The sequence below is a fragment of the Aegilops tauschii genome, chromosome 4, assembly GCF_002575655.3.
Source record: "Aegilops tauschii subsp. strangulata cultivar AL8/78 chromosome 4, Aet v6.0, whole genome shotgun sequence".
NCBI lineage: Eukaryota > Viridiplantae > Streptophyta > Magnoliopsida > Poales > Poaceae > Aegilops > Aegilops tauschii.
Window position 1 is genome coordinate 165,509,689 of NC_053038.3, and position 23,082 is coordinate 165,532,770.

The window sequence follows — 23,082 nt, forward strand, 5'->3', positions numbered from 1 at the left end:
TACGACGTTCGGACACACCATTACGTTGTGGTGTTCCGGGTGGCGTGAGTTGCGAAACTATTCCGCACTGTTTCAAATGTAGGCCAAACTCGTAACTCAAATATTCTCCTCCACGATCTGATCGTAGAAACTTTATTTTCTTGTTACGATGATTTTCAACTTCGCTCTGAAATCCTTTGAACTTTTCAAATGTTCTAGACTTATGTTTCATTAAGTAGATATACCCATATCTGCTTAAATCATCTGTGAAGGTGAGAAAATAACGATATCCGCCACGAGCCTCAATATTCATCGGACCACATACATCTGTATGTATGATTTCCAACAAATCAGCTGCTCTCCCCATAGTTCCGGACAACGGTGTTTTAGTCATCTTGCCCATGAGACACGGTTCGCAAGTACCAAGTGATTCATAATCAAGTGATTCCAAAAGTCCATCAGTATGGAGTTCTTCATGCGCTTTACACCGATATGACCTAAACGGCAGTGCCACAAATAAGTTGCACTATCATTATCAACTCTGCATCTTTTGGCTTCGACATTATGAATACGTGTGTCACTACTACCGAGATTCATTAAAAATAGACCACTCTTCAAGGGTGCATGACCATAAAAGATATTATTCATATAAATAGAACAACCATTATTCTCTGATTTAAATGAATAACCGTCTCGCATTAAACAAGATCCAGATATAATATTCATGCTCAACGCTGGCACCAAATAACAATTATTTAGGTCTAATACTAATCCCGAAGGTAGATGTAGAGGTAGCGTGCCGACCGCGATCACATCGACTTTGGTACCATTTCCCACGCGCATCGTCACCTCGTCCTTAGCCAGTGTTCGCTTAATCCGTAGTCCCTGTTTCGAGTTGCAAATATTAGCAACAGAACCAGTATCAAATACCCAGGTGCTACTGCGAGCTCTGGTAAGGTACACATCAATAACATGTATATCACATATACCTTTGTTAACCTTGCCATCCTTCTTATCAGCCAAATACTTGGGGCAGTTCCGCTTCCAGTGACCAGTCTACTTGCAGTAGAAGCACTCAGTTTCAGGCTTAGGTCTAGACTTGGGTTTCTTCTCCTGAACAGCAACTTGCTTGCTGTTCTTCTTGAAGTTCCCCTTCTTCTTCCCTTTTCCCTTTTTCTTGAAACTAGTGGTCTTACTGACCATCAACACTTGATGCTCCTTTTTGATTTCTACCTCCGCTGCCTTTAGCATTGCGAAGAGCTCGGGAATTGTCTTATTCATCCCTTGCATGTTATAGTTCATCACGAAGCTCTTGTAGCTTGGTGGCAGTGATTGAAGAATTCTGTCAATGACGCTATCATCCGGAAGATTAACTCCCAGTTGAATCAAGTGATTATTATACCCAGACATTTTGAGTATATGCTCACTAACAGAACTATTCTCTTCCATCTTGCAGCTGTAGAACTTATTGGAGACTTCATATCTCTCAATCCGGGCATTTGCTTGAAATATTAACTTCAACTCCTGGAACATCTCATATGCTCCATGATGTTCAAAACGTCGTTGAAGACCCGGTTCTAAGCCGTAAAGCATGGCACACTGAACTATCGAGTAGTCATCAGCTTTGCTCTACCAGACGTTCATAACTTCTGGTGTTGCTCTTGCAGGAGGCCTGGCACCTAGCGGTGCTTCCAGGACGTAATTCTTTTGTGCAGCAATGAGGATAATCCTCAAGTTACGGACCCAGTCCGTGTAATTCCTACCATCATCCTTCAACTTTGCTTTGTCAAGGAACGCATTAAAATTCAACGGACAACACCACGGGCCATCTCTCTACAATTAACTTAGACAAGCAAGATACTATCAGGTACTAAGTTCATGATAAATTTAAGTTCTATTAATCATATTACTTAAGAACTCCCACTTAGATAGACATCCCTCTAATCATCTAAGTGATTACGTGATCCAAATCAACTAAACCATAACCGATCATCACGTGAAATGGAGTAGTTTTCAATGGTGAACACCACTATGTTGATCATATCTACTATATGATTCACGCTCGACCTTTCGGTCTCCGTGTTCCGAGGCCATATCTGCATATGCTAGGCTCGTCAAGTTTAACCTGAGTATTCTGCGTGTGCAAAACTGGCTTGCACCCGTTGTAGATGGACGTAGAGCTTATCACACCCGATCATCACGTGGTGTCTGGGCACGACGAACTTTGGCAACGGTGCATACTCAAGGAGAACACTTTTATCTTGAAATTTTAGTGAGAGATCATCTTACAATGCTACCGTCAATCAAAGCAAGATAAGATGCATACAAGATAAACATCACATGCAATCAATATAGTGATATGATATGGCCATCATCATCTTGTGCTTGTGATCTCCATCTCCGAAGCACCATCATGATCACCATCGTCACCGGCTCGACACCTTGATCTCCATCGTAGCATCGTTGTCGTTTCGCCAACTATTGCTTTTACGACTATCGCTACCGCTTAGTGATAAAGTAAAACAATTACATGGCGATTGCATTGCATACAATAAAGCGACAACCATATGGCTCCTGCCAATTGCCGATAACTCGGTTACAAAACATGATCATCTCATACAATAAAATATAGCATCATGTCTTGACCATATCACATCACAACATGCCCTGCAAAAACAAGTTAGACGTCCTCTACTTTGTTGTTGCAAGTTTTACGTGGCTGCTACGGGCTTAGCAAGAACCGTTCTTACCTACGCATCAAAACCACAACGATAGTTTGTCAAGTTGGTGCTGTTTTAAACTTCGCAAGGACCGGGCGTAGCCACACTCGGTTCAACTAAAGTGAGAGAGACAGACACCCGCCAGTCACCTTTAAGCAACGAGTGCTCGCAACGGTGAAACCAGTCTCGCTTAAGCGTACGCGTAATGTCGGTCCGGGCCGCTTCATCTCACGCTGAACCAAAGTATGACATCCTGGTAAGCAGTATGACTTATATCGCCCACAACTCACTTGTGTTCTACTCGTGCAAAACATCAACGCATAAAACCAGGCTCGGATGCCACTGTTGGGGAACGTAGTAATTTCAAAAAAATTCTACGCACACCCAAGATCATGGTGATGCATAGCAACAAGAGGGTAGAGTGTTGTCTACGTACCCTTGTAGACCGATAGCGGAAGCGTTAACACAACGCAGTTGATGTAGTCGTACGTCTTCACGATCCGACCGATCAAGTACCGAACGTACGGCACCTCCGAGTTCAGCACACGTTCAGCTCCATGACGTCCCTCGAACTTCGATCCAGCCGAGTGTTGAGGGAGAGTTTTGTCACCACGACGGCGTGGTGACGATGATGATGTTCTACCGACGCAGGGCTTCGCCTAAGCTCCGCTATGATATTATCGAGGTGTAATATGCTTGAGGGGGGCACCGCACACGGCTAAAAGATCGTTGATCAATTGTGTGTTGAGAGGTGGCCCCTGCCCCCGTATATAAAGGAGCAAGGGGGAGGCCGGCGGCCAAGGGAGGAGAGGCGCGCCAGGAGGAGTCCTACTCCTACTGGGAGTAGGACTCCCCCCTTTCCATGTTGGACTAGGAGTGGAAGGGGAAAGAGGTGGAGGGGAGGAAGAAAGGGGGGCGCCGCCCCCCTCTCCTTGTCCTATTCGGACTGGGGGGGGAAGGGGGGCGTGGCCCTGCCCTAGCCTCCTCTCCTCTCTTCCACCTAGGCCCAATAAGGCCCATTATGTTACCGAGGGGTTCCGGTAACCTCCCGGTACTCCGGAAAAATCCCGATTTCACCCGGAACACTTTCGATGTCCAAACATAGGCTTCCAATATATCAATCTTTATGTCTCGACCATTTCGAGACTCCTCGTCATGTCCGTGATCACATCCGGGACTCCGAACAACCTTCGGTACATCAAAACATATAAACTCATAATATAACTGTCATCATAATGTTAAGCGTGCGGACCCTACGGGTTCGAGAACTATGTAGACATGACCGAGACACCTCTCCGGTCAATAACCAATAGCGGAACCTGGATGCTCATATTGGTTCCTACATATTCTACGAAGATCTTTATCGGTCAGACCGCATAACAACATACGTTGTTCCCTTTGTCATCGGTATGTTACTTGCCCGAGATTCGATCGTCGGTATCTCGATACCTAGTTCAATCTCGTTACCGGCAAGTCTCTTTACTCGTTCCGTAATACATCATTCCGCAACTAACTCATTAGTCACAATGCTTGCAAGGCTTATAGTGATGTGTATTACTGAGTGGGCCCAGAGATACCTCTCCGACAATCGGAGTGACAAATCCTAATCTCGAAATACGCCAACCCAACAAGTACCTTTGGAGACACCTGTAGAGCACCTTCATAATCACCCAGTTACGTTGTGACGTTTGGTAGCACACAAAGTGTTCCTCCGGTAAATGGGAGTTGCATAATCTCATAGTCATAGGAACATGTATAAGTCATGAAGAAAGCAATAGCAACATACTAAACGATCGAGTGCTAAGATAACGGAATGGGTCAAGTCAATCACGTCATTCTCCTAATGAAGTGATCCTGTTAATCAAATGACAACTCATGTCTATGGCTAGGAAACATAACCATCTTTGATTAACGAGCTAGTCAAGTAGAGGCATACTAGTGACACTCTGTTTGTTTATGTATTCACACATGTATTATGTTTCCGGTTAATACAATTCTAGCATGAACAATAAACATTTATCATGATATAAGGAAATAAATAATAACTTTATTATTGCCTCTAGGGCATATTTCCTTCAGAGACACCACGTGATGATCGGGTGTGATAAGCTCTACGTTCACATACAATGGGTGCAAGCCAGTTTTGCACATGTAGAATACTCGGGTTAAACTTGACGAGCCTAGCATATGCAGATATAGCCTCGGAACACTGAGACCGAAAGGTCGAGCGTGAATCATATAGTAGATATGATCAACATAGTGATGTTCACCATTGAAAACTACTCCATCTCACGTGATGATCGGACATGGTTTAGTTGATATGGATCACGTGATCACTTAGATGATTAGAGGGATGTCTATCTAAGTGGGAGTTCTTTAATAATTTGATTAACTGAACTTTAATTTATCATGAACTTAGAGCTGATAGTATTTTGCATGTCTATGTTGTTGTAGATAGATGGCCCGTGCTGTTGTTCCGTTGAATTTTAATGCGTTCCTTGAGAAAGCAAAGTTGAAAGATGATGGTAGCAATTGTACGGACTGGTCCATAACTTGAGGATTATCCTCATTGCTGCACAGAAGGATTACGTCCTGGAAGCACCGCTAGGTGCCAAACCTGCTGCGGGAGCTGAACCAGATGTTATGAATGTCTAGCAAAGCAAAGCTGAAGACTACTCGATAGTTCAGTGTGCCATGCTTTACGGCCTAGAACCGGGACTTCAACGATGTTTTGAACGTCATGGAGCATACGAGATGTTCTAGGAGTTGAAGTTAATATTTCAAGCAAATGCCCGGATTGAGAGATATGAAGTCTCCAATAAGTTCTACAGCTGTAAGATGGAGGAGAATAGTTCTGTCAGTGAGCATATACTCAAAATGTCTGGGTAAAACAATCACATGATTCAACTGGGAGTTAATCTTCTGGATGATAGCGTCATTGACAGAATTCTTCAATCACTACCACCAAGCTACAAGAGCTTCGTGATGAACTATAACATGCAAGGGATGGATAAGACGATTCCCGAGCTCTTCGCAATGCTAAAAATTGCAGAGGTAGAAATCAAGAAGGAGCATCAAGTTTTGATGGTCAACAAGACCACCAGTTTCATGAAAAAGGGTAAAGGGAAGAAGAAGGGGAACTTCAAGAAGAACAGCAAGCAAGTTGCTGCTCAAGAGAAGAAACCCAAGTCTGGAACTAAACCTGAGACTGAGGGCTTCTACTGCAAATAGACTGGTCACTAGAAGCGGAACTGCCCCAAGTATTTGGCGGATAAGAAGGATGGCAAGGTGAACAAAGGTATATGTGATATACATGTTATTGATGTGTACCTTACTAATTCTCGCAGTAGTACCTGGGTATTTGATATTGGTTCTGTTGCTAATATTTGCAACTCGATACAGGGACTACGGATTAAGCAAAGATTGGCTAAGGATGAGGTGACAAATGCGCGTGGGAAATGGTTCCAAAGTCGATGTGATCGCAGTCGGCATGCTACCTCTACATCTACCTTCGAGATTAGTTTTACACCTAAATAATTGTTATTTGGTGCCAGCGTTGAGCATGAACATTATATCTGGATCTTGTTTGATGCGAGACGGTTATTCATTTAAATCAGAGAATAATGGTTGTTCTATTTATATGAGTAATATCTTTTATGGTCATGCACCCTGAAAGAGTGGTCTATTCTTTTTGAATCTCGATAGTAGTGATACACATATTCATAGTATTGAAGCCAAAAGATGCAGAGTTGATAATGATAGTGCAACTTCTTTGTGGCACCGCTGTTTAGGTCATATTGGTGTAAAGCGCATGAAGGAACTCCATTCCAATGGACTTTTGGAATCACTTGATTAGGAATCACTTGGTACTTGCGAACCATGCCTCATGGGCAAGATGACTAAAACGTCGTTCTCCGGAACTATGGAGCGAGCAACAGATTTGTTGGAGATCATACATACTGATGTATGTGGTCCAATGAATGTTGAGGCTCACAGCGGGTATCGTTATTTTCTCACCTTCACAGATGATTTGAGCAGATATGGGTATATCTACTTGATGAAACATAAGTATGAAACATTTGAAAAGTTCAAAGAATTTCAGAGTGAAGTTGAAAATCATTGTAACAAGAAAATAAATTTTCTACGACCTGATCGTGGAGGAGAATATTTGAGTTACCAGTTTGGTCTACATTTGAAACAATGCGGAATAGTTTCGCAACTCACGCCACTCGGAACACCACAGCGTAATGGTGTGCCCGAACCTCATAATCGTACTTTACTAGATATGGTGTGATCTATGATGTCTCATACTGATTTACCGCTATCGTTTTGGGGATGTGCTCTAGACACAGCTACATTCACGTTAAATAGGGCACCATCTAAATCCGTTGAGACGACTCCTTATGAACTGTGGTTTGGCAAGAAACCAAATTTGTTGTTTCTTAAAGTTTGGGGCTGCGATGCTTATGTGAAAAAACTTCAATCTGATAAGCTCGAACCCAAATCGGTGAAATGTGTCTTCATAGGATACCCAAAAGAGACTGTTGGGTACACCTTCTATCACAGATCCGAAGGCAAGACACTCGTTTCTAAGAATGGATCCTTTCTAGAGAAGGAGTTTCTCTGGAAAGAAGTGAGTGGGAGGAAAGTAGAACTTGATGAGGTAACTGTACCTGCTCCCTTATTGGAAAGTAGTTCATCACAGAAACTGATTCCTGTGACACCTACACCAATTAGTGAGGAAGCTAATGATGATAATCATGAAACTTCAGATCAAGTTACTACCAAACCTCGTAGGTCAACCAGAGTAAGATCCGCACCAGAGTGGTACGGTAATCCTGTTCTGGAGGTCATGTTACTAGACCATGACGAACCTACGAACTATGAGGAAGCGATGATGAGCCCAGATTCTGCAAAATGGCTTGAGGCCATGAAATCTGAGATGGGATCCATGTATGAGAACAAAGTATGGACTTTGGTTGACTTGCCCGATGATCGGCAAGCCATCGTGAATAAATGGATTTTCAAGAAGAAGACAAACACTGATGGTAATATTACTGTCTACAAAGCTCGACTTGTTGCGAAAGGTTTTTCGACAAGTTCAAGGAGTTGACTACGATGAGACCTTCTCACCCATAGCAATGCTTAAGTCCATCCGAATCATGTTAGCAATTGCCACATTTTATGATTATGAAATTTGGCAAATGGATGTGAAAACTGCATTCCTGAATGGATTTCTGGAAGAAGAGTTGTATATGATGCAACCTGAAGGTTTTATCGATCCAAAGGGTGCTAACAAAGTGTGCAAGCTCCAGCGATCCATTTATGGACTGGTGCAAGCCTCTCGGAGTTGGAATAAACGCTTTGATAGTGTGATCAAAGCATATGGTTTTATACAGACTTTTGGAGAAGCCTGTATTTACAAGAAAGTGAGTGGGAGATCTGTAGCATTTCTAATACTATATGTGGATGACATATTGTTGATTGGAAATGACATAGAATTTCTGGATAGCATAAAAGGATACTTGAATAAGAGTTTTTCAATGAAATACCTCGGTGAAGCTGCTTATATATTGGGCATCAAGATCTATAGAGATAGATCAAGACGCTTAATTGGACTTTCACAAAGTACATACCTTGACAAAGTTTTGAAGAAGTTCAAAATGGATCAGGCAAAGAAAGGGTTCTTACCTGAGTTACAAGGTGTGAAGTTGAGTAAGACTCAATGCCCGACCACTGCAGAAGATAGAGAGAAAATGAAAGATGTTCCCTATGCTTCAGCCATAGGCTCTATCATGTATGCAATGCTGTGTACCAGACCTGATGTGTGCCTTGCTATTAGTTTAGGAGGGAGGTACCAAAGTAATCCAGGAGTGGATCACTTGACAGCGGTCAAGAACATCCGGAAATACCCGAAAAGGACTAAGGATATGTTTCTTGTTTATGGAGGTGACAAGGAGCTCGTCGTAAATGGTTACGTTGATCCAAGCTTTGACACTGATCCGGACGATTCTAAATCGCAAACCGGATACGTGTTTTTATTGAACAGTGGAGCTGTCAGTTGGTGCATTTCAAAACAAAGCATCGTGGTGGGATCTATGTGTGAAGCGGAGTACATAGCTGCTTCGGAAGCAGCAAATGAAGGAGTCTGGATGAAGGAGTTCATATCCGATCTAGGTGTCATACCTAGTGCATCGGGTCCAATGAAAATCTTTTGTGACAATACTGGTGCAATTGCCTTGGCAAAGGAATCCAGATTTCATAAGAGGACCAAGCACATCAAGAGACGCTTCAATTCCATCCGGGATCAAGTCCCGGTGGGAGACATAGAGATTTGCAAAATACATACGGATCTGAATGTTGCAGACCCGTTGACTAAGCCTCTTCCACGAGCAAAACATGATCAACACCAAGACTCCATGGGTGTTAGAATCATTACTGTGTAAATCTAGATTATTGACTCTAGTGCAAGTGGGAGACTGAAGGAAATATGCCCTAGAGGCAATAATAAAGTTATTATTTATTTCCTCATATCATGATAAATCTTTATTATTCATGCTAGAATTGTATTAACCGGAAATTTGATACATGTGTGAATACATAGACAAATAGAGTGTCGCTAGTATGCCTCTACTTGACTAGCTCGTTGATCAAAGATGGTTATGTTTCCTAACCATAGACATGAGTTGTCATTTGATTAACGGGATCACATCATTAGAGAATGATGTGATTGACTTGACCCATTCCGTTAGCTTAGCAGTTGATCGTTTAGTATATTGCTATTGCTTTCATCATGACTAATACATGTTGCTATGACTACGAGATTATTCAACTCCCGAATACCGGAGGAACACTTTATTTGCTACCAAACGTCACAACATAATTGGGTGATTATAAAGGTGCTCTACAGGTCTCTCCGAAGGTACTTGTTGGGTTGGCATAGATTGAGATTAAGATTTGTCACTCCGATTGTCGGAGAGGTATCTCTGGGCCCTTCCGGTAATGCATATCACAATAAGCCTTGCAAGCAATGCAACTAATGAGTTAGTTGCGGGATAATGTATTATGGAACGAGTAAAGAGACTTGCCGGTAACGAGATTGAACTAGTTATTAAGATACCGACGATCGAATCTTGGGCAAGAAACATACCGATGACAAAGGGAACAAGGTATGTTGTTATGCGGTTTGACCGATAAAGATCTTCGTAGAATATGTGGGAGCTAATATGAGCATCTAGGTTACGCTATTGGTTATTGACCGGGGACGTGTCTCGGTCATGTCTACATAGTTCTCGAACCCGTAGGGTCCACACGCTTAAAGTTCTGTGACGATCGGTATTATGAGTTTTTGTGTTTTGATGTACCGAAGGCAGTTCGGAGTCCTGGATATGATTACGGACGTGACAAGGAGTCTCGAAATGGTCGAGACGTAAAGATCGATATATTGGACGACTATGTTCGGACACCGGAAGTGTTTCGAGAAGTTTCGGACATATACCGGAGTACCGGGGGGTTACCGAAACCCCCCGGGGAGTACAATGGGCATAAGAGGAGGGGCTGCCATGGCAGGTCGCGCGCCCCCTCCCCTTCTAGTCCGAATTGGACAAGGAGGGGGGCGGCGCCCCCCTTTCCTTCCTCCTCTCTCCTTCCCTTCCCCTTCTCCTACTCCTACTAGGAAAGGAGTCCTACTCCTGGTGGGAGTAGGACTCCCCCCTTGGCGCGCCCTCCTCCTTGGCCGGCCGCCTCCCCCCTAGATCCTTTATATATGGGGGCAGGGGGGCACCCCAAGACACAACAATTGATCATTTGATCTTTTAGCCCTGTGCGGTGCCCCCCTCCACCATAGTCCACCTCGGTCATATTATAGCGGTGCTTAGGCAAAGCCCTGCGTTGATACCATCATCATCACCGTCATCACGCCGTCGTGCTGACGGAACTCTCCCTCGAAGCTCTGTTGGATCGGAGTTCGTGGGACGTCATTGAGCTGAACGTGTGCTGAACTCAGAGGTGTCGTGCGTTTGGTACTTGGATCGGTCGGATCGTGAAGACGTACGACTACATCAACCGCGTTGTTCTAACGCTTCCGCTTTTGGTCTACGAGGGTACATGGACAACACTCTCCCCTCTCGTTGCTATGCATCACAATGATCTTGCGTGTGCGTAGGAATTTTTTTGAAATTACTATGTTACCCAATATTTATAGCGTCGGTTTCAGGGTCTACGGGGCCACCATGTGGGGACAACCCACCTGGGCATGCCTAGAGGGGGGTGCGCCCTAGTGGGTTGTACCCACCCAGGTGCCCCCCTCCGGTGGTTCTTGGCTCTAGAAGTTCTCTTTTATTATATAAAAAATCCTCACAAAGTTTCGTTCCATTCCGAGAACTTTTATTTCTGCACAAAAACAACACCACGGTAGTTTTGCTGAAAACATCATCAGTCCGGGTTAGTTTCATTCAAATCATGCAAATTAGAGTCCAAAACAAGAGGAAAAGCATTAGGAAAAGTAGATACGTGGGAGACGTATCAACTCCCCCAGGCTTAAACCTTTGCTTGTCCTCGAACAATTCAGTTGATAAACTGAAAGTGAAAAAGAAAAACTTTTACGAACTCTTTTGCTCTTGTTTGCATTAATAAGCTTAAACAGGACCCAGGTTTTCAGCCAATATTATAACTAACCATGTCGACAATAACTCTTAAAAATTATATTAACTCATATCAATGACATAATCAACTAGCAAGCAATAATAAGATATCTCAAACAACAACACGTTATCAAAACAACCATGATATAATATGATAATAGCGATATCTCGCTAGCCCTTTCTGAGACAGCAAAACATAAATGTAGAGCACCTCCAAAGTTCAAGGAGCGACTAAACATAGTAATTCATGGTAGAAAAGATCCAGTCATGATGCACCCAACATTAGCTACACACAATGCATAAGCATGATAGCAGTGCTCTCAGGTTCTGGCGCTTATTTTAGAAGGTGATGACACGACATAAAAGTAAATAGATAGTCCCTTCACAGAGGGAAGCAGTGATTTGCAGAGGTGCCAGAGCTCAAGTTTTTAAAATAGAGATAAATGAAATTTTGAGAAATGCACCCTTCTCATTTACTTCGCGACCATCAGTTATCAATATCTTCCATGCTAAACACATTAGTAGCAGTTCCCAAGGGATAAAGTAAAGGTTATGACTCCATAGGAGTTTTTGTTTGATTATTTGTAAGCTCTTTTCTGTTTGCAGTTTGGGACAGGGAATCCCTATACCGCCACTTTCTTGTGCAGTGGCGAGTGAATAAACACTCAACCTGAGAATAATCCGCTTAGCATGGAAGATACCAACTACCTCATGTCGTTACATGAACAATCCAAGCACACAAAAAGGATATTTATTTGAAGTTTTTAGAGATGGCACTTGCAAATTTATTTTGGACGGTAGGTTAATACCGCATATAGGTAGGTATGGTGGACTCATCTGGAATAACTTGGGTTTCAGGTTTTGGATGTACAAGCAGAATTCCAACTTAGTATAGGCGAAGGCTAGCAAATAGGTTGCGAAGCGGCCAGCTAGAGAGCAACAACGGTCATGAACATGCATTATGCGTAAGTAACATTGGACACTAGCATGAGTAGGATATGAACACCATGAACATAAATATCATAGAGGCTATGTTGGTTTTGATTCAACTACATGCATGAACATGTGCCAAGTCAAGCCACTCGAATATTCAGAGGAGGATAGCATATCATCATACTACATCACAATCATTTTAACGCAATGTCGACATCAAAGATAAATCATTATCCACTCCGAGATACTTATGCATGGCATGAGAAACTATAATCTCTAATTGTCATTGCAAACATGTTTAATCATAATGGGCTGAATCATGGATACTAGGTTAAACATATTTACAAAAACAGAACAAGTTGAGTTCATACCCGTTTCTCTCTGCCACGGCCAGTTCATCAAATGTCGTCATTATTCCTAGGGGGATTATTCCTAGGAAGGAAATTAAAACTTTGCACAAAGGAGTTTGTGAGGATATGATATTGTTCACATTCATCTGCGATGAAGTCGGTGAGGCCGGCATTAGCAGCATATTGTGCGATCTCTTGAAGGATTTTGGCCCCTTGCATGAACGGGTTATGTGGCCATTCGCACGGCCATATCTCCGCCATTCTCCGGGAGCGGAGATCACTATTAGATGACTCCCCAATCACTCCCTTGGAGTTCTTCTTGGAAGAAAACTTCCTAAAGATACTCATGTTTTTCCTATAAACAAAAATTCCAAAATTTGTACTCCACAAATTTTTCTCAACATAACTTTATAAGATCGGTAGCAACTACTCATAGGGATGCATAGAGGCCATAACAAGCATTCAAACTACTTAAAGTCTAATAATTCAACATGAAAGCTCATGTATAGCAGCACCAAGAGTAGCTAAATATTCAAAATATAAACCACTAAAGCAAAAACTAATTGGACAAACAGAGGAGTCACATACCAAGCAACAATCCCCCGAAACAGTTTCGGAAACGGAGCTTCGAGCAAAGAGATCGAAATCCATAGGTTTGATAGCAAGAACACGAGAGAGAGAGAGAGCAATGATGATTTTTTCTAGAGGTAGGTGGTGATGTGGGAATAAGAGATAAGTGAGGGGGCCCATGTGGGGACCACAACTCACCAAGGCGCGCCTGGGGGTCCTGGCGCGCCCAGGTGGGTTGTGCCCATCTAGTGCACCTCCCTATGATGTTACTTACACAAAAAATTCTTAAATATTCAGAAAATAAATTGTATTAATTTTTCATAGCATTCTGAGAACTTTTATTTTTGGGTCATTTTTTATTGCACGGGAAATTCAGAAAACAGGTACCACATGGCATTTTATTTTATTTAACTAATAAAAACAAAAAACAAAAAGTAGGGACAGAAAGTAGTGCTCACTAAATTCATCAATCATACCTCTCGAAAATGATCCATTAATAAGGTTGATCAAGTCTTATTAACAACCACTTTCGATTAGCATGAAACTGAAGAACTTTTGTAAATCACTAAGTTACCTCAACGGGGATATGAATATCCCCAACAATAAGCATTTCATATTTCTTTTTGAAAGTAGGTAGAGGTAGTTGAAAACTTCTAATAGTGATTGTCGGAGATTTTTCAATAACATTAATACCATTCACTTGGAATTGATTCTTCAGAAACAACACTGTATGCTCATTACCATTGATATGAAAAGTGACCTTGCTTTTACTGCAATCAATAACAACCCCTGCAGTGTTCAAGAAGGGTCTACCAAGGATAATCGACATGTTGTCTTCCTCGGGCATCTCAAGTATAACAAAGTTAGTCAAAATAGTAACATTAGCAACAAGAATGGGCACATGCTCACAAATATCGATAGGTATGGCAGTTGATTTATCAGCCATTTGCAAAGATATTTCATTAGGTGTGAGTTTATTCAAGTCAAGTCTTTTATATAAAGAGAAAGGCATAACACTAACACCAGCTCTGAAATCACATAAAGCAGTTTTCACATAGTTTCTTTTGATAGAGCATGGTATAGTTGGTATTCCCGGATCTCCAAGTTTTTTAGGTACTCCATCTTTAAAAGTATAATTAGCAAGAATGGTGGAGATTTCAGCTTGCTGTATTTTTCTCTTATTGCTGATGATGTCTTTCATGTACTTTGCATAAGGAGGCATTTTAAGTATATCTGTCAAGCGAGTACGCAAAAAGACTGGCCTCGGCATTTCAGCAAAGCGTTCAAATTCTTCATCATATTTCTCTTTATTGACTTAGGTGGAAAGGGCATAGGTTTTTGAACCTACGGTTCTCTTTCCTTACCTAGTTTTTTAGCAACAAAGTCTCCTTTATCATATCTTTCATTCTTAGGTTGTGGGTTATCAAGATCAACTGCAGGTTCTATCTCAACATCATTGTTTGGTTCGTTATTATTTGTTTGAATGTCTTCATGAACCTCATAATTATATTTTTCATTATCAGAAGGTGAGTGTTCACTACCAGATTGAGTTTCAGCATCAGAGATAGAAACTTGATTATCATTACCAGGAGGTTTTTCTACTTCAGGTTCACTAGAGGCATGCAAAGTCCTATCATTTTTCTTCTTCCTTTTCTTTTTAGAAGGACAATGTGCATCAACGTTAACTCTTTGAGAGTCTTGTTCAATTATTTTTGGGTGTCCCTCGGGATAAAGTGGTTCCTGAGTCATCCTACCTCCTCTAGTCATTACTCTAAGAGCATGATCATTGATATTATTATTCATTTCATCAAGCAACTCTCTTTGAGATTTAGAAACTTGTTCTAACTGAGTTTGAACCATAGAGGCATGCTTCCCAACACCTCTAACATCATTTGAGATTCTAAATAACAAGTCACTCAAGCGAGCAATCATATCAGAACTGTATTTCAATTGTTTCATAACATTTGCATTCAAGTGATCTCGCTTTCTAATGTAATTCTCAAACTAATAAAGGCATTGGCTAGGGTGCATATTGTGAGGATTATCATTATCATTGCATTTCATTGGAGAATTTACCTCTACCACCTTAGGCAGCGGTGGTGTATCAAGCCCATGTATTTCTTCAATAGGAGGTAAATTTTTAATATCCTCAGCTTTAATACCTTTTTCCTTCATAGATTTCTTTGCCTCCTACATATCTTCAAGACTGAGATATAAAATACCCCTCTTCTTCGGAGTGGGTTTACATGATGTTTCAGGAAGAGTCCAATCATCATAATTTCTCAATATTTTATTTAATAATTCTTCAGCTTTCCCAATAGTTCGTTCCCTGAAAACACAACCACCACAACTATCTAGGAAATCCCTAGAAGCATCGGTTAGTCCATTATAGAAGATTTCAAGTATTTCATTTTTCTTAAGAGGATGATCAGGCAAAGGATTAAGCAATTGGAGAAGCCTCCCCAAGCTTGTGGGAGACTCTCTTCTTCTTTTTGCGCGAAGTTAAATATTTGCTATGAGGTAGCTTGTTTCTTATGAGAAGGAAAATATTTTTCACAGAAGTAGTAAATCATATCCCGGGGACTACGCACACAACTAGGAGCAATAGTATTGTACCAAGGTTTAGCATCACCCTTTAATGAGAATAGAAATAATTTAAGGATATAGTAATAGTGAGTTTTCTCATCATGAGCAAAAAGGGTGGCTATGTCATTCAACTTAGTAAGATGTGACACAACAGTTTCAGTTTCATAACCATGGAAAGGATCAGATTCAACCAAAGTAATTAACTCTTGGTCAATAGAGAATTCATAATCCTTATCATCAACAAAGATAGGTGAAGTAGAAAACTTAGGATCACACTTCATTTTAGCATTCAGGGATTTTTCTTTATACTTGCGTAATAATTTCTCTAGATCATCTCTATCCTTACAAGCAAGAATAACTCTAGTTGCCTCCTGACCCATCGTAACCTTCCGGTACCTTTCGCAATTCATATCTAGGAGGGCTAGTTCTAGTAGGTGTTTCAAGATTTTCAGTTTCAAGCTCATCATCAGTTTCAACAATATCATGCTGTCTTACTCTAGCAATTTGTTCATCAAGAAATTCACCTAGTGGCACATTATCATCAAGCAAGGTACTAGCATCATCATAAGCATCATTCATAGAAGAAGTAGCATCATCAATAACTTGCGACATATCAGGATTGATAGCATGTGGTGGTGTTGCAAGTTTACTTATAACAGAAGGTGAATCTAAAGTAGAGCTAGATGGCAGTTCCTTACCTCCCCTCGTCTTAGAGGGAAAAATCTTAGTCTTATAATCCTTCAGATACTTCTAGTAGGTGAATCTAAAGCATAGTGACTCAACAAATATAGCTATGCTCCCCGGAAATGGTGCCAGAAAAAGGTCTTGATAACCAACAAGTATAGGGGATCGCAATAGTTTTCGAGGGTTGAGTATTCAACCCAAATTTCTAGATTCGACACAAGGGGAGCCAAAGAATATTTGTAAGTATTAGCAGCTGAGTTGTCAATTCAACCACACCTGGAGATTAATTATCTGTAGCAAAATGATCAGTAAGAAAGCAGTATGATAGTTTTGATAGTAGTAGCAGCAGCAATAGTAACGGTAACAATGATAGCAGTGATTTTGTAGCAAGTGCAACAGTAACGATAGCAGTAGTAACTTAACAAGATCAATATGTAGGAAAATCGTAGGCATTGGATCAGTGATTTGTTGGATGATATTCATCATGTGACAGTTATAACCTAGGGCGATACGGCACTAGCTCCAGTTCATAAATATAATGTAGGCATGTATTCCGTAAATAGTCATACGTGCTTATGGAAAGAACTTGCATGACATCTTTTGTCCTACCCTCCCGTGGCGGCGGGGTGCTATTGGAAACTAAGGGATATTAAGGCATCCTTTTAATAGAGAACCGGAACAAAGCATTAACACACGGTGAATACATGAACTCCTCAAACTACGGTCATCACCGGGAGTCATCCCGACTATTGTCACTCCGGGCTTGCCGGTCACAACACGTAGTAGGTGACTATAACTTGCAAGATCGGATCTAGAATATACATATAATGGTGATAACATAAACGGTTCAGATCTGAAATCATGGCACCCAGGCCCAAAGTGACAAGCATTAAGCATGGCAAAGTCATAGCAACATCAATCTCAGAACATAGTGGATACTAGGGATCAAGCCCTAACAAAACTAACTAGATTACATGATGAATCTCATCCAACTCCTCACCGAGTAGCGAGCCTACGAAGGAATTACTCACTCCCGGTGGGGAGATCATGGAATTGGCGATGCAGAAGGGTTGGTGATGACGAAGATCCCCCTCTCCGGAGCCCCAAACGGACTCCAGATCTGGCCTCCCGATGAAGAACAGGAGACGGCGGCGGCTCTGTCTCGTGGAACGTGATAATTCGTTCTCCTTGATTTTTCTCTAAAAAAGTAGGATTTAATAGCGTCTGTTTCAGGGTCTGCAGGGCCACCAGGTGGGGACAACCCACCTGGGCGCGCCTGAAGGGGGGGCGGCCCTGGTGTGTTGTCCCCGCTCAGGTGCCCCCCTCCGGTGGTTCTTGGCTCCAGAAATTCTCTTTTATTATATAAAAAATTCTCGCAAAGTTTCGTTCCATTCCGAGAACTTTTATTTCTGCACAATAAACAACACCATGGTAGTTCTGCTGAAAACAACGTTAGTCCGGGTTAGTTTCATTCAAATCATGCAAGTTAGAGTCCAAAACAAGAGGAAAAGCTTAGGTAGATACGTTGGAGACGTATCAGGTACGTTCACTATCAGCTCTACCCTTGACGACAAATAGGAAAGCGCGCTCATTGCCTTCTTGCAGGCGAATGTCGACGTGTCTGCTTGGCAACCATCTGACATCCCCATTGTTCCCAAGGAGGTAATAGAGCACCACCTTGCTGTCTGCCCTCATGCCTGGCCCATCAAGTAGAAGGTCCGGAAGCAAACTTTGGAGCGGCAGCAGTTCATTGCCGAAGAAATGAAGAAACTTGAGGCAGCTGGCTTGGTCACAGGAGTATTGCATCCAACATGGTTGGCAAACCCAGTGGTGTTGTGCAAGGCGAATGGGAAGTGGAGTGTCAGGGGAAACGACACCTATGGGATCACTTGGATCCCTTTTGCTACGGTTGGCGGGCGCGAGGTTGTGCAAAGAGCGGGTCTAGAAGCCAGCACGAGGATTGTTTACCCAGGTTCGGGCCGCGAGGATGCGTAATACCCTAGTCCTGCTTTGGTGTATATTTGAGTGTTCTTGAGTTCTTGAACTAGCGACGATGCGAGTGTCATCCAAAAGATCCGAATCCCCCTTTAGTATGCCTCGGGCCTCCTTTTATAGTCAAAAGGGGCTGCCATAGTGGTACACAGGAGGTGGAAAGGTATACAGTGTACAAGCTTATCGCCTGTCATTACAGGACAAAGCACATTAAATGCGCTGCTTAGGTGTCCACTTTCTTTATCGGGGGCGGTAACGAGGCCCGTCCCATCCGTCGCCGCTCCGCCTTGCTCCGACGCGCATCCAGGCCAACGAGGCATGCAGCGCCACATAGGCTGGCTGGCTACTGAGTTGGCGTGGTGGTAGGGTCTTCACGAAGATCTGTATGCCACCACGCAGGTGTTTGGCTAGTTGGATTAGTACCCATGTACTGCCACGTGGGTACTTGCTTCAGTTGGTGGGTTGGCCGCAGAGCTGGGGCGGTGATGGGGCGACAAGGTCTTGCCGCAGTCTCGCGTATATTGCCGGCAAGGGTCTTGTCGGGGCCTTGTGAGCGCCCTCGGCAAGAGCCTTGCCGGGGCCTTGCGAGTGTCTTCGGCAAGGAGCCTTGCCGGGGCCTCGTGGGCATCCTCAGCAAGGAGCCTTGCGATTGTCTTGTCTTCTGGTCATCATCTAGGATTTGTAGGCTCTCTGTCTTCACAAAGATTTGCATGCCACCATGCACGCACTTCCCGAGCCTTGGTTCCAATGCTGTCGATGGTGTCGGAACTCTCAGGCTCAAGGGTGGCTGCGATGTTGGTGTTGGGCGAGCTGCCCTGGCAAGGCTCTTGCCGGGGCTGTGTAGGCCGCCCCGGCAAGGGTCTTGCCGGGAGGAAGCCTGTCTGATCGCTCCGTCTTCTGCGCCCTTGGTTGGAGCGCTGCTCTAGTAGCTTTGCACTTCTGCTTCCCTCCTTTGCCCTGCTAAATGTGGTCACGGGTGCGGCTCTGACTGCCCGTGCACAGGTAAAGGGGCACAAAAGAGAGCCCCTACTTTTGTGCACAGACAGGAGCCCCCGGGCCTAGGCCACACATAAGCGCGACGCGTTGTTGGGCTAGGCTCAAAACGGTGCGCGGGCACGTGGGGCGGAGTTTTACTACGGTAACCTCTTCGTTGGTTGCGCTTCCCCACGACCCACGTTGAATGCGCGACGTGGGGATCGTGCGTGGGGCGGTTGCTGCCCTCATGCGTCACATCGTGGTTAATGGTAAAGAGGCAGTCCGCGCCTTCCCCATGAAATGGGGAAACTGCGGGCGTGCTGCTCATTTACCCTCCACGTCTCTTCAATTTCGGAACCGTCGTCCCCCCTTCTTCCTCAAGCACAAAAGCCGAAACTCCCGCCTCCATCCGCCGCCGCCGCACCCCCATTGCCCTCAATTTCCCATTAGATTCCTCACCTCTTTCCCAGTCGCCATGGCACCCAAAAACAGTAAGGGCAAGGGAGTGGCCAAGGACGCCGGGAAGAAGGAGGTGCTGGAGAGAGAGTTGGCGGCGCTTCGGACGCAGCTTGCCCTCTTCCCCTCGACGGTCAATGCGGTCCACCTCAGGGACTACTTCAGGCCTCTGTGGGGGGCGCAGACGACGGGGCATCCGGCCACGCACATCGTCCCCGCCGATTTTGCTAAGGCAGGCCCGAATCGGTATCCTTTCATCGTTGACTACTTCTCCTGCGGGCTCTGTCCCCCTTTCTCCGATTTTTTCAATGATGTCATGCACACCTACGGCTTCCATCTTCTTGATTTCACGCCGAATGCCGTAGTGTGCAAGGCCTTCTTTGCCCACCTCTGTGAGGGCTTCGCCGGAATGGTTCCCAGCACGGCGCTCTTCCGCCACTACTTCTATCCCCGTATCCAGGCGGGGGGTGCCATCTCCGGCTGCGTCACCTCGATCCGACAGATCCAGGAGAAGGGCACGTATCTGGAGGGCGCCCAGAAGGAGAGGTGGGAGGAGTGGCGGGGCCGGTGTATATGGATCGAGGAGGAGGATCGAAGGAGTTCTGCCGAGTTCATCAGAGCCCGCCAGTCCATCGCAAGGACTTGAGCGACCCCAACGCCGATGACAAGAAGCTGGCGATCGCCACTACCAGAATCCATCGCCTCACCATGGCCGGGCTCACCCTTGAGATGATTGGGGCCGATTTCATCCGCCGCCGAATCGCCCCACTGCATAACAAGGGGAGGCCGGCCTGGCTCTTCAGGAACGCGGCCGACATCATGAGGCTTCGCCCTGGCTTGAAGCACAACTTCACGGTGATGGGGCATGCCCATTTTTGTCAGAGGCTTTTTCAGCTCAATGTGGGTGTCGACGGCAGGGCTGAGAGAGTCGGCAAGACCGTGAAGGCCGGCAAGGGGCATCTGTTCGGGTTGCCGGCGGGAGTGGTCCTGCTGAGCAAGAACTCTCGCCAAACCGACATCATCGCCATGATGCCGGACTTCAACGCGCACGACCTTGACCCAAATTGCGCTGAGCCGGAGGCGGAGCAGGTGCAGGAGTTCTTCGACAACCTATCAGAGAGGTACGTCCGTGATGAGCCACTGCTTATCCAGGACACCACCAAGGAGGCGCTAGACTACATCACCGCCAGGGCGGCGAAGGCGGCGCTTGCCAGGGAGGCTGGCAGCACCGGCCACGTGGAGGACGAGGCCAAGGCGGCCGCGGAGGAGAAGGAGCTTGCCCGATGGGTGGAGTCTGCCGGCGAGGCCAGCAGCACCGGCACTGGGTCCCCTCTCATCGAAGATGTGGTCGAGGAGTCGACCGAGGAAGAGGCCGAGGCTGACGACCCTCCGGCCACGGGAAAAAGGCATGTCCCTCTACGGGCCAGCTCTGGCGAGCCGGTCCGGCCCGGCAGGACCAAGCAGCGGCAAGAGGTTGAGGGGGAGTCCGTGCGCCTGACGAGGGCCATGGAAGCGAAGAAGGTGGTGAAGGCCGCGGTGGCGAAGAAGAGAGCGACCGCCTCTTCTTCGTCCAAGCGTTGCCGGACTACATCCCCTTCCCCTCCTCCCGCAGATGTTGACACGGAGGTCGTCTTCGATCTTTGGGGGTCTCTCAGCCCAAGGAGGAAGAGGAAGGCAACAGAAGAGGAGGTGGAGGATGAGTAAGCATCTTGCCCTTCATCATCCCCGTCCCTTCAGACCGCGCCGGTTTTCTTGACTTGTTTTCATCCTTGCAGGGATGTGGAGACGCTGGCCCAGAGGGCGGGGAAGAAGGCCAAGGCCTCAACGGGCGACAAATCCCTGGCGGGTACTTCGCGTACGCCATTGTTGGTGGAGAGCAGCCCGGACAGCAGCCCCAGGCGCAGGCCCCGCTCCAGCCCCCAGCGTAAGCTCACCACTCACTCCTCCACTAATGGACATTGGGGTGTGAATCCTCGATGCTGACCTCGCCGGGTTCATAGGAGAAGAACGGCGGCAGGAGGAGCCGCTGGGAGCCACCCCCAACACGCCGCCCCTCTCGACTACGCTGCCCCGTGGGGCGTCCCCGGCAAGGGCATCCACCACCTAGCCCACTCATATGGAGGAGGAGGCGAACTTGGGTACCGGGGGTTCTTCCCCGGCAACAAATGCTGGAGGGGAGGGAGCTACTTCTTCCCAGCTTGAAGCGGGTAAGTCGTTTGCTTCCCGTCCTCACTCTTTCTTTTTCTTATTGACCCTTGACCTTGGCCCCGTCTTATCCTCTCTTCTTGGTATCCAGATCCTTCCTCGGCGGACCGGGAGGATATCGACACCATTATTGAGGAGGTCGCCAAGGACGCCGAGGGCGAGGCCAACAAGATCACCGCTGAGGAGTCCGCCAAGACCGCCGCTGAAGAGACCGCCAAGGAGCCTGCTGGGGAGGCCAGCAAGGCCGCTGTCGAGGAGGCCGGCAAGGGGCCTGCCGGAGAGGTCGGCAATGCCGCTGCCAAGGAGGGGGTGGTTGACGACCAACCTTCCTCCTCTACTGCCTCCGGCTCGGGCAAGTACTTGAAGGTGGGCGACGACCTGTTCATCCACCTCCCAGGAATGGCAAGCACCAAGGCGCCAACCAAAGGGGAGGCGTTCGACGACGAGGCGCTCGCTTCCGCCGGGCTCCAGGTCGTTGACGAACCGAGCGCCGGGGGCGGCGGTTCCCAAGAGGAGCAGCTGCTTCGGGCCATGAGCACCAAGTTCCAGAAGCTCCAGGCACTTCACCGTGCCCGCCTGGACAAGGCAAAATCCAAGATGGCGGCGGTGGACAAGGCGGAGGCGGATCTCGAGGGACGCGTCATCGAGACGCAAGCCTGGTTCGGCCAAGCCCACAAGGAACTGAAGGTAGCCAGGATCTGTTGGCTGAGCACAAATAGGAGCGCATCCTGAAGCCCAAGAGGCGGCGAGGGAACAGGCCGCCAAGGACGAGGCCGCCTGACATCAGCACCAGGCCGAGCTGAACTCCCAGGAGGAGGACCTTGCCGCTCGTGAGGAGGCACTCGCCGCCACGCTCCACGGCAAGGATGAGGAGGTCGAGAAGCTCGTCGTGCTGCGGACCCAAGAACTGGAGCACAGGCACAGGGAGGCGCTCAATGCCCAAGCCCTGTTCCATGCCGGCAGAGTGAAGGAGCTGGAGGTGGAGCGGGA